An 8,613-nucleotide genomic window follows, 5' to 3' on the forward strand; every position below is an offset into this window, starting at 1 on the left:
CAAAGCAATTATTTGAAAATCGTGTCATTTCTTTAAAATGAAATCTCTCTGCACTGAAATGGTTGCGAGATGCTCCGGGGCAGCTGGTGCTAATATATTGTAAACATTAAAATAAAAGAAAAGTGGCAGCGCCAGACAGAAACACAGGATTAGGCGTGTATAAACAAAGCCTCTTAAATAATAGAAACACTCAGGGCGTTTATCTCCACAGCTTTTTCCAAGTCCGTATCTACAGTGTATTCCACATGTTGCAAAAGGGCTTACTGAATGTTGTTAGAAGAGTTGTTGTTTGAAAGAAAAAGAAAAGAAAATGAACGCAAGCAAGAGAGAAAGCGAAATCCCATCCCTCTCTCCACTTCCTGATTAATTAGTTCCGAGTTATCCATGAAAGCAATACACTGATAAAGCCAGGACAAACAGAAGCCAATTACTATAGTGTTTCCCTGTGAGCTCAGAGCTCCTGAACACCCGCAGCAATGATGGAAAACATTTAAGGCTTTGGTCTTGGGGGCTGATTGGACAGGTGTTGTTGGGTTCTTGCAGCCACTCTTTTTGCCTGGGAGAATGTCTTTTCATTACTGAGCCAAGCACACACCCTTATCTCACTGCTCCCATCGATCATGGGAAATAAGACCTTCCATAACAAAAACCATCTACAACAACATCTGTGAAAGAAACCTTGGGAGCTGAACTGTGCCTGGAGGACCACATAAGACCCCACATCACATAAGAAACACACATATACACACTTTGACTGTGGCTCAACATTTCAGAGTCTCTCTGATATCTACTTGTACTTTATACCGCTGTGATCCTGCTGCTGCAGAAACATCAATATATTGATTTAGCTGCCACCACACACAGCTACCCTTTGACCTGAAATAATAGTTTTTCTACAGTAACCCTCACAGCTGGATTCCTTTGCTCAAAGCATAATTAAGAAATTGATTAGCAGTCGATTGGTCTGATAATGCATCATGCTAAAATACTGCTGGACTGGGAGTTTCAACCAGATCTCTGAGTGTGTGTCTCATCCATCTTGGACTATTGGAGTTTTAATAAGAGTGAACGCACATTTCATTTAGAAACCCCACAGCTTCCTGTGCTTGTATAATATTCTCAATATCCAACCAAGGGTCTCACTTGTCAAAGCTATAGGGTCCACCTAACATTTTTTTAAAGAATGCATCGTTAACTGTCCTTCAAAGAAATGATAATCAAGCGAATCACTTACTAACTATGTAATCGGCTTCTTTCACTCATTTAAAAAAAGCTGTTTCTTTTCCCCCTGCAGGGTGGGCTTGTCACACAATGGGACTCTATCCTTGATTTTCAGAGGAGAAAGGAAGGATGTTGACAAGTGTGATTGTTTCGTCACTGCAATCGAGCCTTGTAAACTTGGCCATCCCCTTGGGATGTCAACAAAGCCTTCACGCAGCTTGGCTCGTCATTGGATGGGGCTGTCATCGAGAGATAATTGACTGTCAATTAGCAACAGAGACAACAAGATGAGAGTCAGCGGGAAGGCAGTAAATCACTACCTGTCTGTCGGGCGGCTTTGGCTGTCCTGGCCTTCATTCCCATCACATTCTGCCTCTCTTTCTCTCCTCTACATGGTACACTCAGGACTCTCCTGCTGTTTCACTTATTTCATTGTCTAATGTCATTTCTTTTGATTGCATTCAAAATACTGCTCTGCTTTGCCTCATCTTGCAGCCTCTATGTAGAATGAGCCCTTCAGCCAGGCTAAACAAACAGAATGATAGGGTTTCTCTGGCTGTTTCCACTCTTGCTGTGATTAGCGGCTGAATTATCTCAGCAACAATCTCTGTAGCAGAGCCGTTCTGCTGAGCTTCTGGCCTTTACATGTTCTTACATGCATAAACAAAGTGCTTTGAAGCACTCGATAAGTTTAAGTGCCTTTTGAATTGATGAAAAGTGTGTTTCAGCTGTGACAAGATACTCACAGGTCTACATCAGAGTTTGTCTGCCAGAAAGTTTAAGCCTTTTTTAAACAATTCAGCTAAATGTTTAATTCTTTGTTTATTCTAAATCTTAATGTGTTTTGAGAAGGACTGAAGATGCAAATCAAGGCTACAGCTGAATCTTAACTAGACTGCTGATTACCACTTGAAAAATATTAGGTGCAAAGTTGAGGATCCTGTAAACAAACTCTTGCTTCTTGAGTGCAATAATCCGGGAGACTGACAAGTGCACTTCTATTTTAATAAAAGAGGGAAACTGAGGGCCCAAACCAGTTGCAAGGTGAGAGAGTGATACTGGAGTTCTGACGATTGCCAGCACTGCAGGAGGACTTGAGTTTGAAAGAAGAAACTATGACTTTAATACTTAGGAATGGGAGAAGTTGCGAATGACAGCTGTGGGGAATGAGCCAGGTGTATTGTTAAAGATAATGACAGTAGCAAGTGTGTGTGGGTGACAGGGGCATTATTCACGGTGTTAGCATTCTCATTTCATGTTGCTGGCATCCCACTGTAGTTTTCATCTTATGTCTGCAGAAAAACTGCAATAAAAGTCTGACTGGGATGCCGTTAAGTCAGCCAAGCATGGTTCAGATGTCATTTGTCTGTAATGGTGTAGTCTTTTAAGAATCAATAATGTGTCCATTACCCAGCAGGGGTCATAAGCAGTGCATAGATGATAGATATTAAAGTTTTATAAATGATCATCTTTAAGATTCAGGAATATTTTATGACTTTAATATTTCAGAATGGAGGGGCAGGAGGAGGGGTTCTGTCTCGCCCATGAAATTTAGCAAATGACCTGGAAAAATAAATAAACAAACAAATAAATAAATAAATACAGTTTTGCATGCACTAATACACCTAGGTACTATCCTCCAGAATCTTTTGATATTTTATCCTGCGGTTGATGGAATATTCAAAGTCTTGCAATTTGATATTGAGTAACATTAATTAAAAAAATTGCTCCACAATTTGAAGCCAGTTTTCTACTGATAGCATAACCTCTGTCCAACTTTACTTCAGAAAGACTCTGCTCCTCTAAGGTGTTCTTTTTTATTTTATACCCAATCATGTAAGCTGTTTCTAATAGATTGAATTATTACCTCTGCCAAGATGGAGGTTATGTTTTTGTCTGTCAGTTACTAACATAATTCAAAGAGTTATGGACAGATTTTTAAAAAAACAAAATTCAGGAAATGTTAGAAATGGAATAAGGAACAAGTGATTACATTTTGGGGGTGCTGTATATATGTGCATATACACATATATGCAGCATACACACACACACACACACACACAGACGCATCTACACACAAACATACACTTACCTGTAATGATCCGTCTGATAAGGGTCGGACTTCCCAGCCTCCCTGAACGCAACCTAATTTTCCCACTCTGATTGGTAATACGCTTCACCTGTTTGATGCCCTTTAAATACCTGCCTGTGACAGCGTTTCTTCGCCAGATCGTCTTGGTTCTACCCTGCACGTTTCCAGCCGTTGTTCTACCTGTCTGCCTGCCTACCTGCCTGTTGTTGACCTTGTTTTGGACCTGGACCATCGTCTCTGCCTGCCCCCTGACTGGTATCTCTGTTTGTTATTGGATTTCTGGATTATTGACCCCTGGACTGGTTTTTGGATGTGGATTTTGGATCACGGAATAATCTACTCTGCCCAGACGGAGATATTCATTATCACCCACTTCCGTGGGTTGGAGACCCTGACCCCCGCCAGTTATTCCCCCACTAACCTGTTCTTTACCCAGCAGTTATCCACCCACTCCAGTGGACTCCCCGTCCGGCTTCCCGGGTTCTGCCTGTACGATCTCACCAAACTGCACTACAGCACCCGGTACGTGGATTTGTAACATCCTGCATCATTATCACAGACTCCCTGCCTCCTAACACCTGTTCTCATACCCCCCCCACAGAAGAGCTGACCGAACGAGACCGGATAGATCACCAGTGCACATTTACATTGTTCAAATAAATTCCTTTTTACCTTTCACTGGAATCCTGATTCTTTTGAGTCCAATCTCCGGGTTTGTGACACTTACCTATACATTTGTATTGGTGTATTCTCATACACAACATACTTTTGTACACATACTCGCACATACACCCATATTCATTCACACATGTAGCTTTACATAGTTTACTGTATGGGTTTTAATTTTACACCATATACTCTAATGCACACGCTCTCCATAGTTCTCACTCTTAAAATCTTCAGATTTAAAAATTGGGATTTTCTTTTTTCTTTTTTTCTGTCTTCTTTTTATCAAAATCAATAATCACTTGCTGCTAACAAAATGGCGGCTGCTGCTGCTGCATTTTCTCTGCGCAGAGTCCCTCGGCACTCCGTCGCAATCCTCTAGAGGACAAAGTATTTTTGTTAAAACTAAGGCAGTGTTGATGTTATATGTCCTTTTAACTTTTTAAGCTTTCTGAAAATGTAGGTTTCTCCCAAGGCTAGCATACAACAGATAAAATATCTTATAAAAGAACTGGAAAGCATCTCAGGTATCAGCCTGTACTACTCAAATTATGTGATGCTTTTATAGATTAGAGATCACGACAGCTCGAAAGGGGTCAGTTTAAGATTAGTCAGCTCCAACACCCCTACTAGGACCACAATCTGCACCTACGAAATCTTATAAGAGAAACCGAAGAACAACATCAATGTCTTCCCTCAGTCTGCACCATATTGCCAAAACTTTGACATTTAAAAGTGGTTTTGCTGTATAAATGGTAGTATTTAGTCATTAAAGCACTGGATAGCATATTTCCCCTTCAGCACACCAGCATAATGCTGGTTTTGATTAGTCTCTACTGTAACTTACTTCTGCCACTGTAATAAGTCAAAGCCCATTTAACTTCACCACAGATCCCTTTTTAATGTTTCAGCAGATTGAATTGTTATTTTAATCCTGTTACAAGTCAGGTTTGTTCCTCTCTTACCATGACATGAAAAGCTTTGGTTTTGTCAACACAATTAGAAGATTTTTTTTCTTTTTTTCAGTTATCACCATGCAGAAGTAAACATGGAGTTTGACGGGAGTTCCTAAGGACCAGCATGTTGCCAGACACCCACAGCAAGTTTTCTCAAGTCATCCATTTTATTACATTTTATCTGCAACCCTTAGCCCTTTGTCCTGAGGATGATTGTGTTTGAATTTCATAGACAGCCATGTCTCTGCCTGGAGCCTAAGTGTTTATTAGGCAGGCAACCTTGAACACACACAACAGCTGGTACAGAGGGGGAAAGAGATTAGTTTTCACTTCTAAAACACGAAGATGTGCTTTTGCCATTGGCATCAGATTTAAATGACTGTGTTTTTTCTTGGTTGTATGAATGTTCACTTTTATTTGAGACATAAATTATAAACAATGTTTAAGTCTCTATGTCTCCCTCATGGCATCTTAAGATGGAAAACAATGTATTGACTAACTTGAAACAGATTCCAGAAATCAATTTTTTCACCCTCAGCTGACCCACTTCACTGTTAATAAGTATTTCTGTGGTAATTCATAATGATTATCTACTTTAGAAATAGCAGAGAGATATTACATTTACAAATCATTGTGGTAGTTACCCTCACTTGCATGAGATAAACTGAACGTTACCTGTCAAACTGCAGTTTAATAAGTCACTGGTGCACTTTTTAACATTCATCACTGTATTTTTCACTAACTTGTTAACTGGCCATTACTCCATTTCTATAGGTTGTTGCATGTTTGATCGTTCTTCATTCATGTTTGCGGCCTCTAATAAATACAGTTCGTTACAAAAAATACAAAACCTCTATGAACATCCCACTATTTATTTTCAATAATTTATTACAAAGAAAATTTTAACACCAGTGTACATGCTCATCACATGTCTTTGGATTTTCTTGTTGAATGCATGTGTTGTGTGAATATGGCTATGTTTTTATGTTTTTTTTTAGAATGTATCCTCTTTATCATTTGCACTTTGCTGTTACTGCTTTTCCAGGTCATTGTTGTAAATGAGAATTAAGTTTTCTTAAATTTCATAACCCTTATAAAGTAGAGATGATGCACTAGATATATTTTAGTAGGCGTTTTTGGACAATATTTATGTTGCAGGTCACTTTCTGCAACATAAGAGTTATAAGTAAATCTTTTTGCCACTTTTTACCACTGTGTCACAAACCTGTAAAATTACCATTTTGAGTAAAAAGGCTCCAGAAGGAGTCGGGTAGCCACAGCGAGAAGAGAGTTGAGTGCACTGTCACACATGCCATACAATCTAAAAATGATACTGTTTTATATGCACATATTTGGTGGCTACGCTGCCACCAGAAAACATCAGTAGCATGACTGCTGTTAACAAAACAAGCTAAGCTAACAGTCAGATTCAGGTGGATCCCGCTTACAAAATATGTTTCACTTTTCCTCAAGATCAAATTATCTAAATTTCTTCATCTGTGACCCCAGACATTTACTAATATTATAGATTCCATTTTATGAGAGTAAAAGGCTAAAAATACATATCCAATTAGCTGAAGTGAAGAGCATCTGGTAAAAATAAGTCTTACCTGGAGTCCAGTAAACCTTGAGTTTAACAACCACCTCGTTTTTACTTAACGTATTCCCTATGCAGTCAGGACAAACCTTTATTAGTCCACCATTCAGTTTAATAAAACTTAACCAGAAATGGAGAGTATAGATATGAGAAACAGTTTCTTTGGTTGTATACCGAAAAGTCAGCAAGGGAATAATTTAATTAAGTAGAAACTGTTGATACTGTGAAATCACCAACTATTATAGAAATCTTTCAAGTACTTTGACATTTGTTGTGTCACGTAATTAACGGTTGTAAATTATGACTAAAGAAAAATTAATTACGGCTCTGAAGTCGTTTCTAAACATGAATGTGGAATTTATTATGTGAATATTAAGTGAATAAAAAATACATTAAAGATATCAGCATTCTCAATGTCAGGTCAATGGATTAATGCGTTTGCAATATGAATGTGGTTAATGTTAATATTTTTAATAACTCACTGCCCTTCAGGATCAGTATCAATAGTGTTTAGTAATTAGATTTTTTTCTCTCTGAATTAGAACTGGTATGTTTCTTTAATATGGAATTGTAGGTTAATGAAATGTGCTTTGAGTGAATTGTATGAGTTGGGATTTTAGATTTTACGCTTTCCCTTTAAAATATTCCCAGAGCAAACAAACAAAAATGAAAAAATAACAAGTAACTTTACTTTATGTGAAACACTTTTACAAGTTTACAGAAACACAAAGATAGGTGTTTCACCGAAATCTGTGACCACAGGGGGACGATAGTGTGTACTTCTCGAACGCGAGCAAACTCTTGAATATTTTTAAGTTTCTGACAGATATCAGATTGTGTTACTTTACTGTGCCTGCACTATAATGAACTCAGACTTCAATAAAAGTGTTTTTAAGACTTTGCTCGTATGCTAAGATGTATGTGCAGAGGGATCCTTGTAGTCATTTGACTTTGTCGTTGGTGAAAGTGTTTTGGCATTTTACTTTTGTTTTGTAAATGTAAATATGGTTTCTATGATGTAAATATGCATCGTGACAATTTAAAAGTGTAGCAGTAAATGTAAATTTGCATTGTGAAAAAGTACTACAGCCATTGTACTGTACACTACTTCACGCATCCAACGTCCAGGCAGAAGCTGATTTCATCCTGCAGTCAAATTCTGGAAATAGAAAGAAAGAAAACAAACAAAAAAATAGAAAAGCTAAGTTACTTACACTATTTAAGATTACTAGGTTATTATGAAGGTAAATGTACTTAACTCGTAAATACTTACATGTAAGGCATCGGCAGCAGACTGAGTTTAAAGTTGTAACAGCGCTAGCTTGTGTGTAATGTTGGTGACTGACTTTTAGCTAATGGCTAATTCACCTACCGTCTAGTTTGGGTTCTTCTTGGCTGAGCTAAGCTGCTGTTGTGCACAGGTGTTAAATTATATGTCAAAGTAAATAAATAAATAAATGAATCAGATTATTAAGAGGAGCCTTACCCATAGGCCTCCCCTTGGCAGAGCAAATTTGTTCAGCACGATACAGCAACCAGATTATCATTTTGCTTGCTATGATGCTGGACAGGACAAGTTAAAAAATAAATAAATAAATAAATAAATTATATGTTGATGAATTTTCCCAACTTATTCACATTTGAGAACAAAATAATCTGCTCACCAACACCTCTACAGCACCTTTGAAGGCTCACTAATAATTATATTAGTTTATGTAAATGTAAAATGAGGTCAGGGTTTGAGTTGTAGTTTCAACAATTTTCTTGTTTCCTATATCCTTATTAAGATAAAACATGTTTCTAAAACCCCAAAGTAAAGCAAACACAAGTCATTAATTCCATAAAATTCCATAAAATAAGTCATGTGAATCTGTTTTGTGAACTAACTACTTAGCCATATACTTTATCTTACAATATCTTACAAGAGAGAGAACCTCTCTCAGCAGCTACTGCCTCAGACCTTATAGGTTCACCATTTCTTCTGTACAATCTCATGTTTTTTAATCTCAAACTTTGCTTCCCTTTGCTTGTGTTTGAGTTCATAAATAAATCTCTGCTGGGATATCTGACTGTCTCCTTAG

General features: G+C 37.8%; 1 long non-coding RNA gene across 1 annotated transcript; it reads left to right on the forward strand.

The window, feature by feature from the left end:
- Positions 1 to 3,314: 3,314 nt before the first annotated feature.
- LOC121633841 lies at positions 3,315 to 3,989 on the forward strand. The gene is made up of 2 exons (XR_006009129.1): positions 3,315 to 3,835; positions 3,915 to 3,989. It is a non-coding gene; the product is annotated as an uncharacterized LOC121633841 (long non-coding RNA).
- Positions 3,990 to 8,613: the final 4,624 nt, after the last annotated feature.

Source organism: Melanotaenia boesemani, chromosome 22, assembly GCF_017639745.1.
Source record: "Melanotaenia boesemani isolate fMelBoe1 chromosome 22, fMelBoe1.pri, whole genome shotgun sequence".
Classification (NCBI taxonomy): Eukaryota; Metazoa; Chordata; class Actinopteri; order Atheriniformes; family Melanotaeniidae; genus Melanotaenia; species Melanotaenia boesemani.